Genomic DNA, 23763 nt, shown 5'->3' with positions numbered 1-23763 from the left:
ATAAATACATAAATAAATTTATTTTAAAAAAAAAGAGTAGACAACAATGGACAATATACACATAAAAGATGCTCAACACAAACAGAATTCAACTAGACAGAATTAAATAAATGAGGGATCACTTTTCACAATCATACTGGATAGAATAAAAGATGGGAAACAGGTGCTCTCACACACTGTTAGGAAAGAAAATAGGCATAACCTTTCTGTAGAGCAATTTAGGAATTACAGAGTATTGTATTAATAAATAACACTAAATAATACTATTTCTAAAAAGTTAGATTTAAGGGATAATCAGGCAAGCATACAAAAATGGTGTTCATGACAGCATTGCTTTTAAAAGTTAATAATTGATCCAGCAATCCTACTTCTGGGTATACATACATGTATATACATACCCAGAAGTATACATACACATGTACGTGTACATGTATATACATGCATATATCGGGACTTCCCTGGTGGCACAGTGGTTAAGAATCTGCCTGCCGATGCAGAAGACACAGGTTCGATTCCTGGTCTGGGAAGATCCCACAGGCCACGGAGCAACTAAGCCTGTGTGCCACAGCTACTGAGTCTGCGCTCAAGAGCCTGTGAGCAACTACTGAGTCCTCGTGCCACAACTACTGAAGCCCGCGTGCCTAGAGCCCATGCTCTGCAACAAGAGAAGCCACCACAACAAGAAGCCTGCACACCACAACGAAGAGTAGCCCCTTCTCGCCGCAACTAGAGAAAGCCCATGCACAGCAAAGGAGACCCAACGCAGCCAAAAATAAGTAAATAATACATGTATGTATATATATATATATATACATATATATATATATATATATACCCAGAAGTATACATACGTATATACATATATCCGAAAGAACACCTATATCCAAAAGAACTAAAAACATATCTTGAAGAGATATACGCACCCATTCACTGCAGCATCATTCACAATAGCCAAGAAGTGGAAGCAACCTAAATGTTCACTGGCAGATGAATGGATAAATAAAATATGGTGTATACAAACAATGGAATATTAATTCAGCCTTAAAAAAGAAAAGGAAGTCCTGTCATATGCCACAACATGAATGAACAATGAGGGCATGACACTAAGTGAAATAACCCAGTCACAGAAGGACAAATACTACATGATTCCATTTATATGGGGCATCTAAAGTCAAACTCTTAGAAACAGAAAGTAGAATAGTGGTTGCCAGGGGCTGCAGGAGGCAGGAAAAGAAAAGTTGTTGATCAACGAGTACAGAGTCTCAGTTTTGCAAGATGAAAAGGTTCCAGAGATCTGTTGCATGACAAGGTGCATATACTTAACACTACTGTTCTGTATGCTTACAATTGGTTAAGATGGTAAAGTTTATATATTTTTTAGCACAATCAAAAAAGAAGTTAATCAAAAATAATGTAAATATCCATCAGCTAGGAACTGGTTATGTTAGAAACATACAATGTAATACCAGAGAGCCATCAAAACTGATATTGAGGACTTCCCTGGTGGCACAGCGTTTAAGAATCCACCTGCCAATGCAGGCCCGTGCGCCACAACTACTGAGTCTGCGCTCTAGAGCCCGCGTGCCACAACTATTAAAGCCTGCACGCCTAGAGCCCGTGCTCTGCGACAAAAGAAGCCACCGCAATGAGAAGCCCGCGCACTGCAACGAAGAGTAGCCCCCATTCACCACAACTAGAGAAAGCCTGCACGCAGCAACGAAGACCCAACGCAGCTAAAAATAAATAAATTTATTTTTAAAAAAGCTACTGATTTTCAGTCATATCCACAGCCTATTTCTGGGTCAAAAACAGTTTACAAGAAGAGCAAAGTAGGGGACTTCCCTGGTGGTCCAGCGGTTAAGACTCCACACTCACAATGCAGGGGACCCAGGTTCAATCCCTGGTCAGGGAACTAGATCCTGCAGGATGCAATGAAGATCCCTCACAAGGCAACGAAGATCCTGAATGCTGCAACTAAGACCCAGCGCAGCCAAAATAAATATTTTTTTTTAAAAAGAGCAAAGTAGTATTATACTACTCATAAGCACGTCTGTACCTATTAGAGATCTGTAAGTATATTCAGCAAGATTTAATAGTCGTATCTCTAACAGGAATACAGATTACTTTCTTTTTTACATTTTCCTGTATTTTTAAATACAATGAGTATGTATTATGTGATGCCAAAGGATAGCTCAAAAGAGGAAGTGACTGCCACCACTGGTTCCAGAATCCTAGGATGGAACTTCACATTTCTCACTATATGCCTGGCACATATTGGGGGATCAATAAATATTTGAGAGGCAGAAAGCAGCAGTGGTTAAGAGCTCAAGAATGAGACAGATCTGGATATGAATCTCAGCTCCAAAATTTTCTAATCAAGGCCTTAAAGTCTTATTCAGGGTGGGGAGGGATAAACTGGGAGATCAGGATTGACATACACACCACTATATATAAAACAGATAACTAATAAGGACCTACTGTATAGCACAGGGAACTCTATCAAATACTCTGTAATGACCTATATGGGGAAAGAACCTAAAAAAGAGTGGATATATGTATATGTATGACTGATTCACTGTGCTATACAGTAGAAACGAACACAACATTTTAAATCAACTGTACCACAATAAAATTTTTTTTAAGTCTTATTGAAGTTCACTGAACTCCAACTTCTTCAAGTATAAAACATCACAGAACAATACTTGCCCATTGCTGAAGGGAACATGTACTGAAAGCACTTAACACCATTCCTGGCTCAGAGGAAACACTCAATAAAATGATGGCCATTACTATTTATTGACTTGATTTACACTAGAAGCCCTCACGACAAAATAAAAATAAACATTTATATAAGACTCTTCTGCTTAATTGTATGAAATTCCCAGCTACATTAAAAAGCAAGAGTCAACACTTTCTTTGGTGGAACCAGAACACTGTGGCTGAAATGTATGATTACATTCCTATATCTAGAAGGATTACAACATAAAATTTACCATCTAGTTGATGCATAAACACAACTCATGAATATAGGACACAGACTTATTAGTGCTTCAATTTAAAAAAAAATAAAGAAAATATGCTTATTTCAGTCCACAAGTAGAATGGAAAAAGTAACTACAAAACATGACTAATGAAGATTTGACTTAGTTTAGAGAGATTAGAAGAACAAGTAACACTACGATTCATTTTGTTTGGCCTGTTCTCACTACTTTTGGACGAGGAGCCTGTCTTTTTGGCACTGCTCTCCCCGCAAAGTCTGGCATAGTGCCTAATACAGTATAAGTGCTCAATAAATATTTACAACATGATTTCTAAGAGAAAGTCTTAGTGAAACCGCGAGGAAAATTGAGTTAGAATTTATCTGAGAAAGTCTCAGTCAAAATGATAGGAAAGAGTTTAAAATGAGAGCCATCAGGTTTGGGGAGGGAAGGCCTTTCCTGATAACACCTTCTGCATCTCTTTTGTTCAATGAGTTTCCCAAACAACCTCAAACGGAACGTCCAACAGTAAAAACACATTCAACTTTGTCCCCCGACGGCGTGGGGGCATAAACCAGGGCCTAACGTGCTAAGCTTGTTAGGCTTTTGGCTCCAACGTCTTTCTAATGACCTGTGTTCATCGGTGTACTATAGTTGGCACCCTATCGACACTTGTTTAATGTATGCTTTACATTAAAAACAAACAAACAAACAAAAGAATGGGACGATTCTCATCAATCATGAGCCCTTCTGTAGCGTTTCTCCTTCGAACTAGACTTTAGAAGTTAGTTTGTAAGTGGGAGGAGTTAGCTCAGAACTTCTGAACCGGTTCTTTTTAGTCAAACTGAAGACGTGAAGGTTTTAGAGGCACCCTCCACAAATATAGGGGTGCAATCTAATCCTGAGCAACTCAAAAGACAAAAAAAGTGAGACTCGGGGAGTGAAGAGTGCGGTGGAGCATGGCATTCTGGACTTGGAAACTACACTGCCCCCATCCCATTTCACCCACTCTTAATTAAAATGCAATTAAATTCCATTTAGCTATCTCTCACGTAAGAAACTACCAACTTGCCCGCCACGCCACTCCCAGACGGCCACACCTGGTGTATTCGCTGCAGAATCTCCAACTCCCGCCACAGGTTTGGCCTGTGTCCGCCGCAAAGCGGAAGTCCCTTCAAAGACACAAACTGAAAGTAAGAGAGTGTAAATACCAGGAATCTAAAACTCCTACGGCGTTCTTAGAAAACTCTTCCTCGACTACCTTTCGCTTGTAAACCTTCTCTCTTCTGCTAGGTTGGTGAAAAGGCTTCACCACAGCCCTGCGACTACTTCCCCGCCCCAAACTCCAAATCATTTAAAAGTTTGTCCTTTCTCATTGGCCAATGAAGCGGCGTGGGTACCTCCCAAGAACTACAATTCCCGTCAGGCCTCGCGGGAAGCAAACGGATGAGCTGAAATGGGCGGAGGCAAAGCACGCTGGGAACTGTAGTCGGCTGCAAGCCGAAGCGGGCAATCACCCCGCCTTTCCTCGCTGAGGCTGGAGAACCAGGTGTTCGGCTTAGAGCCTGTTACTGCTGAGGGGAGGAGCCAAGTCGTTAAGCAGCAGTCCCCACTTCCCACCACATGGAGGACGAAAATTTTCCTTTACTCCTACAAAGCAATATAAATACTCCTTGAAAAAATATGTTTGTCTTTCCAATACCTCCAGGTCAGTAAAAACTTCCAGAACTCTCCCACCTCGGGCTCCGACTCGTGGGAAAAGGTGGGTCTTTTACAAGTGGGCAAAATGGCTGTCCTCTTAGGTTTATCATTGGTTGTCCTTTGCGTCCTTCAAGGGCGGATACTTACAGCCGATTGGCTCCTTTTCCCTTGTGGGTGGAGAAAGACTTGGCTTGGCTCTCCCGCGGCCCGGGAGGAGATGAAGGGGTGGAGAGAAGGCAATTTGTTCAGGCGTGATTGGATGATCCTCATGTCACTCCGAGGATGTACAACCTATGATTTGTCTACTGCCCCTCAAAGAGAACGAAGAGGCGGGGCTAGTGCGTGGTGGGAAGGGGCGGGATTTTGCCAGCCGTGGCTGCCGCTGGAGCCGGTGTCCGGGCTGGTGATGGGGTTAATTCCCTTTCGTAAGACTCTTACTTGCACCCACCCAGCCCCGCCGTCGCCCCGCCGCTCCGCGCTCCAACCGCCTCCTCCTCCTCCTCCTCCTCAGTAACGCGGGTAAGAGATGCCCTCCCTTCCTCCCTCCAGCTCCCCGGGAATAACGCGCTTCGCTCCCCTCCCCCGCCCGCCAACCGGTAGCGCTAACGGAGAAGGAGGCAGTCAGGGGAGAAGATGTGGTGTGTGCGAAGGTGGCCTTCCCCGCCGAGCGGTCGGCGCTCCAGTCAGGGCCCCGCCGAGGTGCTGCGGCTGCCAGCCTCGCCGGGAGGTCGGGTTCCGAGGGAGCCCCGGCTCGCCTGGCCCGCCGCTGCGGCTGCGACTGCATCTGCATCCAGTACCTTGTGCCCACCGCCCCCACCCGGGGGCCATGTGAAAAGCAAACCCCTCGAGGCCTAGCGGAGGAGGCAGGGGAAAGGTTCCCAAGTCCCTGCCATGGCTGCTGCTGCTTGCTTTTGCAGCCCTAGGGACTCGGGAACCAGCCACAGCAGGCCTGCCCGGAACGGGTGCCGTGCGTGGCTCTGCTCTCCCGGGTGGCTGGCGCCGGTGCCTCAGGCTCCCCGGCCCACCCCACGGCCGTCATCCCCGGCCTTGCACCCCGAGAATTTTTAGAAAGGAAGTAAGGCATTCCGACCGTTTGGTGAAATGGTAGGTGGTGCATTTTGCGTGTGGTACCAGAAAAAGCACAATGGGAATATTACAAAGAAAGTTGAATGACTGTCAGTGCCACGGACTTCGGGGATCAGATTTACACACATTATGGGTGAGCCTTAGGCCCTGCCCCCCAGATTCCTGTGTGATTGAAGTTTTTCGTCGCTCTCTTTTTTTGTTGCTAGGTGCAGAGGAGAGTGCCTCTGCTCTTATGGAGAAACAAACTGTTGAGGCCATCAGGTCCCGCGTATAATTGGGGTAGCAAGTCAACTAAGTAAAAGACAAAGAGAGCTTAGTAAATAGCAGATGATTTTTCTAATATGATTTTCGTGAAAAGAAAAACTGTGTGTGTGTATATATATGTGTATATTTGTATATATGTATATGCATGTATGTATATATCTCTCTGAGGTTATGGTTTGCCTGATTGTAATTCTGAAGAAACTCTCTGCTTTTAGCCTAAATGTCTATAATTACAAGAACTTTGGAATAATGAAAAGATGGTTAAAGTCAAACTGGCAGCCCACCTACTTGTAATATTTGAAACAGTAAAATCTGTGTAATATTTAACATAGTAGGATACCAGTGTGACTAGGTTAATTGGACACACCTCAGCTTAACAGAATTTGACATACTTGGCCATAATTGAGAGGGAATGCTAACAAAATTTGACATATTTGGCCATATTTGAAAGGGAATGCTTCTTTCTTACGCGTTGATTGAGTGCTCATCTTCTCAGCCCTTGCTTCTTTGTGGGGGGTGAATATGTTCTTAAATAATGGATTCTATAATTTGTTGTAGACATGTCTGTAATCAGAGGTAAAACCCCGGGCCCAGTCCTGAGGCTTACTTGTTACCAGAATAAACTTGGGTTCTGAAGAAATAGCTGAGTTTTGACTAAGCATTGGACCATTTCTTCAGGGTCTGAGAAGACTATAATGGCTTAATGATCTTCCATATTCCATAACTAATATACCTAGATAGAGAATTGACATAGATCCACAGATTCAGGACCTGAAAGAAATTTGGATGGTGTGTTAGAATTAAAAAATGAAACCCTGAGTATAACCCTGAAGGGTGAGTCCCCTCAGCTCCCCTCAAAAAGTACCCATAGCATACATTACTCAGCATAGCATTTTCTAAAACTTGTTTGGGTAATTGATAAATTACTATAATGCTTTCAGATCTCATGTGCCTTATGTACAGAAAGGGCTGATGAAAATGTAGGAGGCATCTGTATTCTCTTATTAGCTGCAGGACCCCTCTATGAGCCTCAGTTCAGTTTCCTCATCTATAAAACGGGGGTGGTTATGCTTAACTCACGGAGTTGTGAGGATTAGAGATGAAGTATGTAAAGCCTCTCGCATTGTGCCTAACACATAGTATGTATCAATATGTTAAATATTAACTATTGTTATTTTCACACATTAAGAGAATGAGTTTGTTTCTCAAATGCACACAGTATTGTTGGAGCCTCAGAACATGTTCTGTTAGTGAGGAGTACTGTGGGGATTTTCGTTTATGTTGTGACTTTAAGTGCAGTTTGTAATTAGCCATTTTCAAAGGGAAAGGTTTGTGGGAAATTGATCATCAGGTACAAAAGAGTTATTTATTTTACAGGAGATTTTTTTAAAATAATTTTTTGGAAACATCTAGTCTTTGTTGTTTTATTTATTTTTATTATTATTATTTTTTTTGGCTGCGTTGGGTTTTTTTGCTGTGCACAGGCTTCCTCTAGTTGCGTCGAGCCAGGGCTACTCTTCATTGCTGTGTGTGGGCTTCTCATTGTGGTGGCTTCTCTTGTTGTGTAGCACGGACTCTAGGCGCACAGGCTTCAGTAGTTGTGGCTCGTGGGCTCTAGAGTGCAGGCTCAGTAGTTGTGGCTTGCATGCTCAGTAGTTGTGGCTCGTGGGCTCTAGGGTGCAGGCTTAGTAGTTGTGGCACACGGGCTTAGTTGCTCCGTGGCATGTGGGATCTCACCGGACCAGGGCTCAAACCTGTGTCCCCTGCATTGGCAGGCAGATTCTTAACCACTGCGCCACCAGTGAAGTCCCTATAGGAGATTTTTTTATTTTGCAGTAAAATGCAGGTGTTTGTTGACTATTTCAAATGGATTATCTGGAATAAAAGTGTGTGGTAAATTATTTTAGTGATAAATCATTATAATACCTTTACATTTTATTTAGCTGATGTTTCAAGATCAAGTTTATATAGTTGCTTTCCACATTCATTGTGCTACCAGGGGCAAGCAACCGTTGAACTCTTTATGGTGTTAAGATTAAGCAAGTTGTTTGAATTTGTTATGGCCATAGGCTTACTACTGTTTTGTTGCTGTTTTTAGTTCTCGTTATTTATCAGTTCTTAAGTGTTTCTTTTCTGTGGTACAACATGCCAGACACACTGTTCCTTTCTCCTCCCAGACACTTTTGAAAACATACTGGGTCTTCACACATAATAGTGTCCTTGGAGTTTGTACAGTGAGACAGATTTAAAGTTAGCCTGAAAACAGTTTTATTATGAAGCCTTCTGACAGTAATTCCAGGCCAGGGTTCAAGGCAGCTACACCTTATGCTGAATAGCGAGTTGAAATATATAATGTTATGGTGGACCTCCGAAGTTACTGAACCCAGTACAGTTGGATGCTCCTTCGAGGGACATTAAATGGCAGCAGCGTAGAAAATTTTGTAAATTGAAATACACTTTTTCAAATATTATGCAGAAGATAAGAATTGCCAAGTAATGAAAGAGATGTTCTTGTACTGGCACTATAGAACACATAATTATACCCGTTTGAGTTAATGTTAAGTTTTGTGGGTTAAAATATATTTATTTTTATTTATTTTATTTTTGGCTGCATCGGGTCTCCGTTGCTGCGCAGGGGCTTTCTCTAGTTGCAGCGAGCGGGGGCTACTCTTCGTTGTGGTGCGCAGGCTTCTCACTGCAGTGGCTTCTCTTGTTGCAGAGTACGGGCTCTAGGCACGTGGGCTTCAGTAGTTGTGGCTTTCGGGCTTTAGAGCGCAGGCTCAGTAGTTGTGGCGCATGGGTTTAGTTGCTCCGCAGCATGTGGGATCTTCCCAGACCAGGGATCGAACCCGTGTCCCGTGCATTGGCAGGTGTGTTCTTAACCACTGTGCCACCAGGGAAGTCCCTAATGTTAAGTTTTAATTCCTTAGAAATAAAGAAGCACTGAGAGTTGATAACAGTTTTATTTTTTCCATTCTTGAAAATGTTACAATAATAAATCCTTAAGACTGATAGGTTTATATTATATTGTTGCTATTTGCATTAGAAAATCTCACTATTAACACTTTCATGATCTATTGTAAATATGTTGGGCAACCTGTATGTCAAAAAGGTGTGGTTCCAAATGGTAGTGAACTTTTCAGATAGCACTTGCTGCTCCAAACCACAGAATCAGTACACTATCTTTTCAGTCATATCTACATACAGTGATGATAACTTACTACTTATAACTTAAGATGAATAAACTAAGATGTTATTATAAAGAGAAGGGAGCGTGTCAGTTTGTTCTCGGTATAATAGTAGTCTTTTTCTAAAGGAGTAAAATAATTTTCCCACCTGATCCCTGTGATTTCTGATAATGCTTACTAGTAATACAGACATGGGCAAAGAGTCAAATCATATAATCAAACAATTTTATTAAGTTAACTTTGCTTTCCAAATAAGGATATGTTACATAGTAACAGATTTCCTTATACCTGATAAGTATGTGTATTTTTCTAGGATTTAATTCAATAGTTATTGGCTGATGGTTGAAATAAGAGATGAGTTATTTAATCCTGGCTCAAAACTAGTTCTCTACCTTATTTTCCTGCAATTTGTTTTTTTATTCCCAGATTTTATCCTTTATTATTTTGCCTCTTCTTACCTTTTTAGTTTCCACACATACCTATTAACTTGAAATTTTTTCCTATGAGTTTTGAAAGCCTACACTTCATGATTTTTGTTATTCTCTTTGCCATCTGAGTTGTAGATTTGTGACTTTTTTCTTAATTTCTACCTGTAAGCTCACTTCTCCAAGCAAATTGTGACGTTTTTGAGCCTTCTTATTTCATAAATACTAGACCACATAACATGTTTAAATGATTGTTCTTGTAGCCTGCTTGACTAAAGTTTTCATCTACAACTCCCTAAAGCTACTTTCTCTCCAAAAGAAATTAAGTATGGAACATAAACTACATTCATTTTTAACTCTTGACCTTTGTTCTTGAAAGTCAATAATTTGATATTGTCTTGTCTTAAGAGTTTAAAGTACTATAATTTGACTTCTCCCAACTTTAGCTTGATCCGTGACAGATATAATTTACTTTTGTGGTCTGCTTGTGCAATTAACTTCACTAATCTGCCTTCTGCATGAAAGAAGTTCCATAGTGGTATAAAATATCACCTTACAGTCTGAGTTAGAAGTTTAACTAACTGCAGATTTCACTTTGTTGTCTTGGCCCTCACTGGGGAGGGCAGCTATGGGATTTAAAGGGGTTTTTTTCTTTAAGTTTTCATGTTGTGGGGGAAAAAAATCTGTACCTATATGCAAAGCAATGGCTTAAATGAGCATAAGGCCTTCATGTTAAAAGTCCTCTTGGGGAAGCAGCTTATTGCAGAAGTTCTGTGTTTAAAAATAAGTGTCTTTTTACTGGAAACAACCCAAATACCCCTCAGTGACTGAATGGTTAAACAACATATGCTGTATCCATTCCGTGGAATACTATGCAGCAATAAAAAGGAGCAAACCATAGTATATAGCAACTTGATGGATCTTGAAGGAATTATGCCAAGTGAAAAAAACAGTCTTGAAGTGGGATAACCACATGGTTCCATTTATATAACATTCTCAAAATGACAAAATTAGAATGCAGATCCGTGGTTGCCAAGCATTGGGGATGGGGTGGGAGGATAAGGGTGGTTGTGACTCTAAAGGATTAACATGAGGGATCTTTGCGGTGATTGAACAGCTCTGTATCTTGATTGTGGTGGTGGTTACATAAATCTATATACATGTGATAAAATTACATAGAAACACACACAAAGGGGTGCATGTAAAATTGGTAAAATCTGAATAAAATTGTGGATTATATCAGTGTCGATACCTGGTTTTGATATTGAACTACACTTACACAGTCATCCCATGTTATCCACTGGGAATTGGTTCCAGGACTCCCCTTGGATACCAAAATTCACAGGTGCTCAAGTCCCTTGTATAAAATGGCATAGTATTTGCATATAACCTACGCACATTTTCCCATATACTTTAAACCATATCTAGATTACTTATAATACCAAATGGTATGTAAGTCGTTGTATTGATAACTACAATGCAAATGCTGCATAAATAGTTGCCAGTGCATGGCAAGTTCAAGTTTTGCTTTTTGGAACTTTCTGAAATTTTTTTCCTGAGTATTTTCAGTCTGTTGGTTGGATCCATAGATATGAAACCTATGGATATGGAAGGCCAACTGTATAATGTTATCATTGGCGGAAACTGGATGAAGAGTACATGAGAGCTTGCTGTACTGTTTTTTACACTTCATGTGAATCTATAATTATTTTAAAATTATTAAGTCAATTACAGAAAAAAAATACCCGTTACTTACATGTATGTTCCTGTATAGTATTGGGAAAAGAGCATCTGTTTTTTGTTTCGTTTTCTTTAATTAATTTATTTATTTTTGGCTGCGTTTGTCTTCCTTGCTGCATGTGGGCTTTTTCTAGTTGTGACACGGGGACTACTCTTCATTGTGGTGTGCAGGCTTCTCATTGCGGTAGCTTCTGTTGTTGCAGAGCATGGGCTCTAGGCACGTGGGCTTCAGTAGTTGTGGCACACGGGCTTAGTTGCTCTGCAGCATGTGGGATCTTCCTGGACGAGGGCTCGAACCTATGTCCGCTGCATTGGCAGGCAGATTCTTAACCACTGCGCCACCAGGAAGTCCCAAAGCCTCTGTTTTAAACAAATATCCTCTGCAAAATACCAGTCATACATTTCTTATTATTCATGTACATCTGCATGCAATAGAAATACTTCTACGTCAAGCATACCCAACACGCAGTTTCCATTTTCATTTTATATGCCTTGTTTCCCCTAAATGCCAGTTCATTCTTATTTTATTAGGGCTTGCTGCCTTTCACTTTACAAGCTCACTTAATATGAACTAGAAAGAATCTGATATCAGTCATCTATATTGTTCATTTTCCTGTTGCTAGAAAAGGATTTTGTCAAGAGAGGCTGTACATTCATTATTCAACTAAATAATTGCATTTTAAGCAATTGATCATCTGTAAGACAAAATAAAAGATTTTGTTCTCTTGTAAAGACAGCAAATGAGGTATAATTTGGGGGAAGAAAATGATATTAGTGCTTGTTAAGTTATACTATGGTTATAATGCGACCATGAACCTTTTAATACAAAAGTATTAAATGTTTTAAAGCAATGTGGGAAGATTGTGAGGAGGTCAGAAGTAAAAGTTGTAGGCCACCAACTTGGGGAAGGTACACTTTCTGTGATATGGTTGATCTTGATCCATTTTGAATGAATTTTTGTGTATGGTGTGAGGTAGGAGTACAAATTCATTCTTTTACATGCAGGTATCCTTTTTTTTTTTTTAATCTCAGCACCATTTGTTATTCTTTCTCCATTGAATTGTTTTAGCACCTTTGTTGACCATAACTGTAGATTAGTTCTCAATTTTCAATTCTATTCCATTTATTTATTTATTTATTTTTAACATCTTTATTGGAGTATAATTGCTTTACAGTGGTGTGTTAGTTTCTGCTGTATAACAAAGTGAATCAGATATACATACATCCCCATATCCTACATCCCCATATCTCCTCCCTCTCGCATCTCCTTCCCACCATCCCTATCCCATCCCTCTAGGTGGATACATATTCCATTGATTTATATGTCTGTCATTATGCCAGTAGTCCCACAATGCTTGATTATGTAACTTTGTAAAGAAGTTTTGAAATTGGGACATGTGAGTCCTCTAACTTTGTTATTCTCTTCCAAGATTGCTTGGCTATTCTGGATCCTTTTTATTTCTATATGTAGTTTAAGATCAGCTTGCCACTTTCTGCCAAGAAAGTAGCTTGGATTTTGATAGGGTTGTGTCAAATAGGTGGGTCAATTTGGCAATATGGGGAGTATTGCCATTTTAACAACATTGAGAGGATTTCTTTACTATTTAGTGATTCATTTTTTGAAAAGTAATAAACTTACTGCTTGTTAACCTAAATACAGTTGAACCTCCATATCTATTGGTTCCGCATACATGGATTCAACCAACAGTGAGTCAAAAAATAGTTTAAAAAAAAAAAATTTCCAGGAGGTTCCAAAAACAAAACAGCTCGCCATGTTTGGGAGACTATTTATATAGAATTTATATTATGTTTACAACAATTTACATAGTATTTACATTGCATTAGGTATTATAAATAATCTAGAGATGACTTTAAAGTATACCGGAGGATATATGAAGGTTATATGCAAATACTGTGCCATTTTATATGAGGGACTTGAGCATTCATGGATTTTGGTATCCAAGGGGGATCCTAGAACCAATCGCCCATGGATATTGAGGGATAACTGTATCATATTTTACAAAAAATATATTTTCAAAATAAAAACATAACGAGAAGAATGGCATTGTCTTACATTTTTGCAGATCTCCATAATGTCTGGTTCATAAGAAGATAGCCGGGTTCTCATATATGTTTTTGCATTCACTCTAATATGATATGTGGTTTTGGTAGAAACATAAGACAATTTGGCCTCATACAGATACGTAGGGGAAAAGAGGAGGACCTTATACACCCTTTGAAAGCATTTTGATGATCTGCAGTGGTCATTGGTCCATACTTTGAGAACAGCTTGTTCAGTGGAAAGAAATATCTTTGGAAACTCAGAAATTTGGTGAAAGTCATAAGTCTGCCACTTAACAGCTGATGTGATTTTTGAGCAAGTTATTTAGCCTCTCAGTCTTTCTTCTTCTGTAAAATGAGGATAATGACACTCCCTTTTAGGGTTTTTATAAGGAGGAAACAAGATCATGCCTGTAAAGATTTGGGTATATAAAGACCACCAAAGAACTGAGGCTTGTCTTTTTTCATTTATGTTTGTCTACCTCTATTCTATAGGGTTAGCTAATTTTTTTCCACTGAAAGTGTACATACCACAGCATGGTAACCTTCATGTAAATTTGGTTCATTGTATAGTATTTACTTAAAAGCTGAACTTTATTCAGAAAATTTTCTACTGTCAGTCCTTTTAACTACATATTACGATAGCAAACAAGTAGAGAAGAGAAGAGCCAACAAAAAGGGTAAAGGAATTTCTAAGAAATGGGAGAGTAAGTTGATGTCTCCTTTAAGACCATTTGTTGCCTTACTGCAGTCCTGCTATTAACTTTTGGAAGAATGAAGGAAAATGCAAAAATTCTGCCCTTAAATTAGAGAATGGTTCTTCAGCATGTATTTTCCCAGTTAAAATTAATAAAATTAAATTAAAATATAAATGATTCCAAATCCTCAGTGATTCTATAAATATTGAACCAAATTTCAGATAGACATTATTGCAGTTTTTTTACGAAGCAGGTTGAGAAACAGAATGAGGTGTGGGGTCCAATTTGGACAGGTTGGTCAGGAAGACCTCTTGACATTGGAACAAACACCAGACTGAAATGCGGGAACGAGTCATGTGAGGGAAGAACAACATTCTGGGTAGGAGGAACAGAAAGCACAAAGGCCATGGCACGGGGGCATACTTGGATGGAGATGGAAATTACACTTGTTTACTGAAGTTCAGCAGTGTTCTCCCAAAGACAGTTAGGATTTAAAGGAACAAGTACACTAAGAACACTCTAGAGTGTGGCTCTGGGGCTGTCAACTATGCATATTTACTAGCTAAGTGAATCATTTCCACTGTAGATCCTCTTAATCCCAAACATACTGAGTTTTAAGGGACATTTGCAAAGTCTAAACCCAAATCTTTAATCTCCACTTATCAAAGGTTTCCTGTCTTTTCAGTGCTAAACCAAGAGATGCGGTAGTTTTTCTTACAATTACCTGCATTTACATAGACCAGTAGGTAAATTGTTGTATTGGAATGTGAGAGGTCATCTGGTCCAACTTGAGTGGTTCTCAAGTATCAGTCCAGTGACAGTTACCTGCGCAGCTTTTCATAAAGTTAGCTGCTTTTCCTTTCCTTTTTTCTTTCAGGGTGTATTAGAATGGGGAGATGGGTACATACCCGATTCATGCCTTTTTGAGCAAGCTCTTGTGGGGACCTTACATGACGGGAAAATCAAGCAGATAGTCCTGTAGCCTTTGCTTGAACTATTCTAGTGACAGAACTGCATTCTTAAGGGACTTGTCTCTACTATATGTCTATATGGTAGAGATAAATATATATATATTGGCGGGGAAGTGTAGGGAAGGACAGCATAGTCAGAGAAGAGGAGATCCAGCTGGTCCCAGACACAGTTGAAATGTTATATCATAAAGGTGCATCAGTATCAGTCACCTGTCCTTCTCCCCCTCCCTTCACACCCCCAGAGAACAGAAGTGTTGGTAGGGATGGGAGACTTTAGTTGCCCAGGCCCAAGACCCTCCTGCTTGGCCCTGTTGTCTAAAATGAGAGAAATTGGAGGACTAATCCTACAGATGTCCTCAGTAGGTACTTCGCCCCTTTATACCCACCCTGGCTGTTTAGCGCCCTTCTTAGATTTGCTGGGTTATATTCCATATTGTTGTGGGCAGAGAAGCTACAGCTAGTCTTCAAAGCACACTAGATCTTGTCAGAGAACCAGGCAACTAGACCATAATGGTATCTTTGTGATTTTAGATTTTGTTTTCCTCAAGGTGGTATGACTGTAGGAAATGATAGTCTTGGTGGACACTTTTAAAACCTATTTTTAGATCATTTTGATAACAGTCAAGTCAATTTGAAAAAAATGATGCTTAGATTTGAGTGGTTTTACTCAGGTAATAGCGCCAACTTCTGTGCCTTTCGAAATCAAAAGCATTTCATGTTTATTCAGTACACTCAACAGATTGTAAACTTTTGTTTTGTTTTGGGTTGTTTTTGTTTTTTTTTTTTACTGCAATAGGAAACTGACAAGCTGAGCTATTGTAGAACTTGGTACATTTCTAAACTTAACTTTTTGGAAAGTTTATATATTTTTTAAACTTCAAAAAAAATCAAAACAATGCATACACGAAAAAATCAAACAGTACAGTGGATCTGTAATTGATCATTATTCCCTTATCTACTGTTATTATCAGAATTGATGAGTCACTTGAAGAGAACTAGAATGTTCTTAGCATCAAAAGTCAAATGGATTCTTTTTCTTACTAGTTTTTTTAAAATTAACTTATTTAATTTATTCATTTTTGGCTGCACTGGGTCTTCGTTGCTGCCCGTGGGCTTTCTCTAGCTGCGCTAGCAGGGGCCTCTCTCCACTGCGGTGCACGAGCTTCTCATTGCAATGGCTTCTCTTGTCGCGGAGCACAGGCTCTAGGTGCGTGGGCCTCAGTAGCTGTGGCTCACGGGCTCTAGAGCGCAGGCTCGGTATTTGTGGCGCACGGGCTTAGATGCTTCGAGGTGTGTAGGATCTTCCCAGACCAGGGCTCGAACCTGTGTCGCCTGCATTGACAGGCAGATTCCCAACCACTGTGCCACCAGGGAAGCCCAAATGGATTCTTTTTTAAGCTTCCATCAGTTCATCAAAATCCATGTCAATTTGTTTTGTTACACATTAGAAGCATGGATTTCCTGTTTTTTTTGGAGGGTTTTTTTTTTTTTTTTCAGTTTTCCTGGAGTTTCTAATTTTCTTTCTTTTTTTCCTGATTGACAAATAATAATGTACCATCAACATATCCTCAAAGTTATTCAATGTCTGTTTCATGGAGGCCTCTTTCCTTCAGAGATTTTCTCTTGGATTCTGTATCCTGCTCTCATCCTGGGACTTGACTTCACTGCCCTCCTAGGTTGAATCAACTGTTCGCTGGATCCTGTGGATCCTTCCTCTCTCTTGATTTTTACACTGATTGTGCTTGATAGTAGCCTGGAGTATCTTCCTAAGAAAGATTGCTTAGGAAGTAAAGCTTTGGAGACCTTATATGCCTGAGGTCTCTATTCTGCCATCATACCTGATTGGTAGTATGGAATGCTAAATTCAAAATCATTTTTCCCTTGTACTTAGACATAGCACTAGTGTCTTGTGACATCTAGGTTGCTTTTCACAGATATGCTGATGAAATTTTCCAAGCATACAAAATATTTTGGATGACTCAATTCTATAATTATTAACATTTTGTTCTATTAGCTTTATCCTTTATCAATCTATCTTATTTTTTGATGCATTTCAAAATACATTGCAAGGATCAGTATACTTCAGTCCTGAACACTTTGGCTTGCATATAAGTAACTAGAATTCAGTATTTAGTTACATTTTTATAGGTAGATATGCATACAGAAAAATGCACAAATCACAAACATACCATTCAGTGAGTTTTTTACAAATTATATACATCCCTGTCTATCAAGATATAGAACAGTATCATCACCCCACAAAACAAGAACCAAAAGTTCTGATTCTTTTCCACCATATGTTATATTTTCCTGTACTAGGACTTACATAAATGGAATTATACAATATGTATTCTTTTGTGTAAGGCTTCTTTCAGCATGTTTTTCAAATTTATTCAAGTTGTTGCTTGTATGAATAGTTTCTTTTATACTAGAACAGTATTTTATTGAGTAAATATATAGATGGTGTTTCTATTCTGTTGATGGCCACCTGTGTGCTCTTTCTGATTTTTAGTTGTAAATGAAGCGACTCACAAGAGTATTTGAGAATAAATTTTAAATCTTCAAATTAGAAATACGTGCTGGGACTTCCCTGGTGGCGCAGTGTTTAAAAATCCGCCTGCCGATGCAGGGACATGGGTTCAAGCCCTGGTCCGGGAAGATCCCACATGCTGCAGAGCAACTAAGACTGTGCGCCACAACTGCTGAGCCTGCGCTCTGGAGCCCCGCGTGCCTAGAGCCCGTGCTCTGCAACAAGAGAAGCCAGTGCAATGAGAAGCCCACGCACTGCAACGAAGAGTAGCCCCTGCTCACCGCAACTAGAGAAAGCCCGCGTGCAGCAACGAAGACCCAAGGCAGCCATAAATAAATAAATAAATAAACAAACAAATAAATAAGAAATACATACTAACATGCAATATACTGCACAGAAATACATTGGTTCATTTCTTCTTTATTTATTTATTTGTCTGCATCAGGTCTTAGTTGCAGCATGCAGGATCTTTCGTTGCAGCATGTGGACTTCTCCCAAGTTGTGACGAGCAGGCTCCAGAGCACATGGGCTCAGTAGTTGCAGCACGCGGGCTTAGTTGTCCCCATGGCATGTGGGATCTTAGTTCCCCGACCAGGGATCAAACCCGAGTCCCCTGCATTGGAAGACGGATTCTTAATGACTGGACCACCAGGGAAGTCCCATTTCATTTCTTCTTTATTCCATTCTTTTCCTAACTCTTGAATTTTTAATAAAAAATTAACTCATAACTTAGCTGAGAATACTGTCATACTTTGTATGATTTCTTGCTGTCCTCAGTAATATAAAGAGCAGGTAGGAAGATTATTTAAAATCATCCCCTCTTTTAAAATTTTTTTATATTTTTGTTGAAACTTTAAAATTAACCTGTTTTTTCTAGTCCACTGATTGACTTTAGGTAATTAGGTGTAATTAAGAGCGTCTTTACTTAGAAGTTAGTACTTCAGCTTATAAAGTCGTTGAATTTTAGAGATAGAAGTTTTTAAAGAATATGTTAGTCTGACGTTGTATGTGAATCGTCCTTGATCCAGAGAGGCATGACTTTTTCAGTTATGAATGCGTTTTGCTTGCTTTTTTTTTTTTTTTTAATTTGGCTGCATTGGGTCTTCATTGTGGCGTGTGGGATCTTTTGTTGTGGCCCGCAGGTTTCTCTCCGGTTGTGGCGTGCAGGTTTTCTCTCTCTGGTTGTGGCGCGGGCTCCAGAGCGTGTGGGCTCTGTAGTTTGTGGCACACAGGCTTTCTAGTTGAGGCATGCAAGCTCAGTAGTTGAGGTACGCAGGCTTAGTTGCCCCGTAGCATGTGGGATCTTAGCTCCCCCACCAAGGATTGAACCCGCGTCCCCTGCATTGGAAGGCGGATTCTTTACCACTGGACCACCAAGGAAGTCCCCACTTGCTTTTTTAATAAAGATTATTACTTCTATTTGTTGTAATTTTGGAATGGCAGTTTACATTTTAAAAAGAAAATTTTTAATTAATTAATTTATTTTTGGCTGCATTGGTTCTTCGTTGCTGCAAGCAGGCTTTTCTCTAGTTGCGGCAATGGGGGGCTACTCTTTGCTGCAGTGTGCAGGCTTCTTATTGTGGTGGCTTCTCTTTGTTGTGGAGCACGGGCTCTAGGCATGCGGGCTTCAGTAGTTGTGGCACGCAGGCTCAGTAGTTGCAGCATACAAGCTCAGTTGTTGCAGCAAGCAGGCCCTAGAGCACATGGGCTTCAGTAGTTGCGGTGCATGGGCTCAGTAGTTGCGGCACATGGGCCCTAGTGCACATGGGTTTCAGTAGTTGCAGCGCATGGGCTCAGTAGTTGCAGCGCATGGGCTCAGTAGTTGCGGTGCATGGGCTCTAGAGCGCAGGCTCAGTAGTTGTGGCACACGGGCTTAGTTGCTCCATGGCATGTGGGATCTTCCTGGACCAGGGCTCGAACCCGTGTCCCCTGCATTGGCAGGTGGATTCTTAATCACTGTGCCATCAGGGAAGTCCCCAAGTTTAAAATTTTATATTCATGACATGGAGTGTTTTTTGTAGCTCTTTAAGTTTTGTTAAATCCATATGATAAATTAAGAATGACATTTTCCCATTGCCATACCGCATTACACAAAGGATTTTATACTGTTATAATATCCAGTGTACACATACCACAGCTTTTTGTGAGTGTTAATTTTCTTTTTAATGAATGGTGATTTTGAAATTTAATTCAAGTAAAAAAAGTAAAGTGGTTTTTAGTATAGTATTCAAGCTGTATTTGTGGCATACGAAAGTTACTTCATGGCTTTTCTGAAAACTGCATACAGCTACACAACTTTTCGGTTGCATTTACCTTACTACTAAAATGGAAAATCCAATGATAAAACAGGTGACAGTGTTAAGAGGATTGACTTAAATGTTAAATGAAGCTTATATCTACTTTATTTGCATCTAATGCCTATACTTTAATTTTAGAAAGGGCTTGTTTATCTTTTCTTGTGTCATTTTTTTCTTGGTTTATGTGGCATTTGTGAAAATGCTTACAGAAATGCTAGTAAGGGATCATTGGTGTTCTTGTTTGTGAAAGTTACACTAAGATCACAGAAATGGCTAGTAATTAAATTGCTTCTGTTCTTCTTAAAGACATACCTCTGCCTTCAAGAAGCTCACGACTTAATCTGGAATCCACTTGAGTCAGAATTTCCGTATTATAAATGGCTGCAGCTTCCATTTCCTTTTTCTCCTCATCCTACTTGTCCTCCTCTTCTTCCCCTCGTCTTTGGACAAATTTGCTTAAGATAAGACAGGATTAATGGAACTATGATAAAGTAGAAACTGAGTCTCAGTGGGTGGCCTTTTTAATTAAATATATGAGGTTCCAAGGATTACATGAGATTTACGCCTTCTAAATGCACAATAGAGAACCAAGTGAAAGTTGGTGGTCAGATAACCATTAATTGAATTGCTTTTACATAGCCTGTGGTAAAATTTAAATACAAGCATTTTTGTCTTGCCCTCATTTCTCGCACAGCTTTTCACTTGGCATCCTGTACTTCAGAGATATTAAATTGTTTAACCAAAGTTAACATAACCAGTTAATGGCCCAGCCAGGATTTTATACTCCAAGTCCAGTTTTATACTATATCAAGGATAAAGGAATTAATCAGGTCACTTAATGTGCCTATTTTTTTAGTCCCAGAATGTAATAAGGGCACATTTATTGGGGAATATTTCAAAATAGATAGCTTGTCAGACAAATTACTATCAGACTCCATACTTTGTTCTTCTAGACTTTATAATGTTACTCCTAGAACTGCCAGTCGCTTAAAACTATTTACTTACGAACTTAAAAGACCTTCCCTCTTGTCCCCTGCATTGGCAGGTAGATTCTTAACCACTGCGCCCCTAGGGAAGTCCCCTGGTGTGGGCTTTTTAAAGAGTTAGTATAAAACCTGACATATAAATCATGTTGAAATTTATTGGCTAATGTTGAATTTTTTATGCTGATATTTTAATATAGCTTTATTGAAATATAATTCACATACCATAAAATACACTTAAGTTCACAGTTCATTAGATTTTAATATATTCACAAAGTTATGCAACATCACCATAATCTAGTTTTAGAACATTATCATCATTTCAAAAAGAAGCCCCATATCCATTAACAATCATTCTCCATGTTCTTTTCCCCTTCCTGCAGCCCTAGACAACCATTGATCTACTTTCAGTCTCTATAGGTTTGCCTCTTCTGGAAATTTCATATACATGAAATCACACAGTATGTCATTTTTTGTGACTGTCTTTCACTTAAGCATAAGGTTTTTAAGGTTCATCCATGTTGTTGGATGAATCAGTACTTCATTTTTGTGGCTGAGTAATATGCCACTACATGAATATACCACATTTTTTTTCATCAGTTCATCAGTTGAGGGACATCTGCGTAGTCTCTACTTCTTGGCAATTATAAATGACACTGCTGTAAACATTCTTGTACAAGTGTTTGTATAAACATATGTTTTCATTTCCCTTGGGTGTGTACCTACCAGTGGAAATTGCTGGTTTATATGGTAACTCTGTTTAACCATTTGCGGAACTCATCAACTGTTTTGCGGAGTAGCTGCACCATTTTGCATCCCCAGTAGGAATATAAGAGGATTTCTGTCTTTCTGCATGCTCGTCAGTTCTTGTTATTGTCTGTCTTTTTGATTATAGCCATCCTAGTGGATGTGAAGTAATATCTATTTGTGGTTTTGATCTGCATTTCTCTAATTATTAAAGTTGTTGAGAGTCTTCTCCCGTGCTTCTTATTGGCCACTTGATTTTATGTGCACTTTGATATCTAAATGTTGTTTGTGTAGCTCTTATGCACTCTACAGTTAATCAGTATATAGGCACTGTATTCCATATAAAATACCAGTATGTATACAAACACATTAAAGGATTAGCTCTGAGACGTATTGGAGAATTGGAGTGATTCATTAGTGTTTTCCAAACTTAACTGATAAATAGGGCAGTTACTAGTTTGCCTGGGATAGTCCCAGTTTATGCCTGTTGTCCTGGCTTAATTATAAAAGTGCCATCTTTCACTCTGAAGTATGCCCTGATTTGGATGATAAATTATACGGCCAACCTACTGACAATTAACCTAGAGTACTTATTTAAATACATACTTGCTATCTACTAAATTAGAAGCTCCAGAAGAAAGGAGTGTGAAGCTATATTTCTAGCAATTTCAGGGTCAAGCACATTTGTAATGTATCATTCTAGCAGAATGCTGGTGTTGCTCTATGACCCAAAACCAATTATCATTGTTTTAGTGGGACAGTGAGTTCCAAGTTAAAATTGGAGAGAAATAATCTAACCTGATAGCCTAGCACCACCCATCTCCTTAAAGTGATGATAGGGGAGGAGTATCAACATGCACATTGGACTGGCTTGTAGGGGCCGGAGGGTATGAGACAGTAAGTAAAGTGAAATAATTTACTGGAAGTAGGATGATCTCAGGACAGACCTCTAGTAAGAGGCAGTGAACAAAGCTGAGCTTCTCAATAATATTTTCCTTTGAGTTAGCTGAGAGTAAGAGAAGAATTCAAGAAGGTGTTCTTCATACCTGAGAACTAGGAGCAAGAATTAATGGGGATGGGGCTTCCCTGGTGGCGCAGTGGTTGAGAGTCCGCCCGGCAATGCGGGGGACACGGGTTCGTGCCCCGGTCCGGGAAGATCCCACATGCCGCGGAGCCTGCGCGTCCGGAGCCTGTGCTCCGCAACGGGAGAGGCCACAGCAGTGAGAGGCCCGCATACCGCAAAAAAAAAAAAAAGAATTAATGGGGATGGAGGGAGGCAGAAGAAGTACTTTCAGACTTTGAGGCTATGTTAGAAGGAAGATAGAATGTAGTACTGTTGGGTTTTATTTATTTGGGGGTCAGTGAGATTTGGTAATATTTGCACATAGGGTTGTTTGTAAGCCAAGCACATGTAAGATATCTACATAACTTATAAGATATCTATACAGTAGGTGTCAGAGATGCCCATCTGGGTTTTAAGATATATTTTTTTGTTAATTGTACAGTTTTTGTCTTCAAGATGAGTGAACACATTTGACTCAGTATAAAGTAATATGCATTAATTGTGGAGGGTCTTGTGCTGAGCCATTCATACTTGCTTATATGATTGATTACCTTTTAGCACCAATGCAACAGAGTTAAGAAATAAGTTAGGAAATGGCTTAAAAGGTAGGAGTTTATGTGTATCCCAGCATAGCTGTTGCCTCATGATGTCTCCATTACTGGAAACTTGAGCTAACTCTTATTAGCTGTGATACCAAGCAACACAGCCTTAAATCTAAGTACCCACACTGTAGTAGCTCATCCAGAAACTCTTTGGATGGGGGGAGGAACTTTTTTAAAAAGCTTTATTGAGGTACAATTGATGTACAATCAGCTGTATTCAAAGTGTATATTTTGAAGATGTGCTGGTTTTCTAATTGATACTCTGGCAAGTCTGCCATTATAATTTGTCTTCTAAGGATACAGTCACTGAGTAGAGAATTGAAATGACCCATTAATTTAACTTGAGGAAATCATTGCGAATTATGCACGGGAAGAAGATTACATTGAGTTGTTATTAAGACTTGTCCATATTTATAGAGCAGGTACTCT

The 23763-nt window shown here is 39.7% G+C and overlaps 2 protein-coding genes across 7 annotated transcripts in view; one reads left to right on the top strand and one right to left on the bottom strand.

The window, feature by feature from the left end:
* Positions 1 to 4319, bottom strand: part of ZRANB3 (zinc finger RANBP2-type containing 3) — a 253353-nt gene extending 249034 nt beyond the window's left edge. Inside the window, exons 1-2 of one of the 2 annotated variants that reach the window (XM_024764099.1) lie at positions 4240 to 4319; positions 4079 to 4165 (exon numbers count right to left, since the gene is read on the bottom strand). The gene's annotated coding sequence lies outside the window, so the exon portion shown is untranslated. Of the gene's footprint in view, positions 1 to 4078; positions 4166 to 4189 lie in introns of both variants that reach the window. The other variant, XM_024764100.1, reaches the window with a different exon arrangement.
* A 734-nt stretch (positions 4320 to 5053) lies between these two features.
* R3HDM1 (R3H domain containing 1) overlaps positions 5054 to 23763 on the top strand; it is a 177229-nt gene continuing 158519 nt past the window's right edge. For all 5 annotated transcript variants that reach the window (XM_024764119.1, XM_024764118.1, XM_024764117.1 and 2 more), the window contains exon 1: positions 5054 to 5198. The gene's annotated coding sequence lies outside the window, so the exon portion shown is untranslated. The remainder of the gene's footprint in view (positions 5199 to 23763) is intronic.

Source organism: Neophocaena asiaeorientalis, unplaced genomic scaffold (assembly GCF_003031525.2).
Source record: "Neophocaena asiaeorientalis asiaeorientalis breed wild unplaced genomic scaffold, Neophocaena_asiaeorientalis_V1.1 scaffold102, whole genome shotgun sequence".
NCBI classification, from domain to species: Eukaryota; Metazoa; Chordata; class Mammalia; order Artiodactyla; family Phocoenidae; genus Neophocaena; species Neophocaena asiaeorientalis.
Note: the sequence above shows the minus strand (reverse complement) of the source record. Positions and strands in the feature narration are given on the sequence as shown.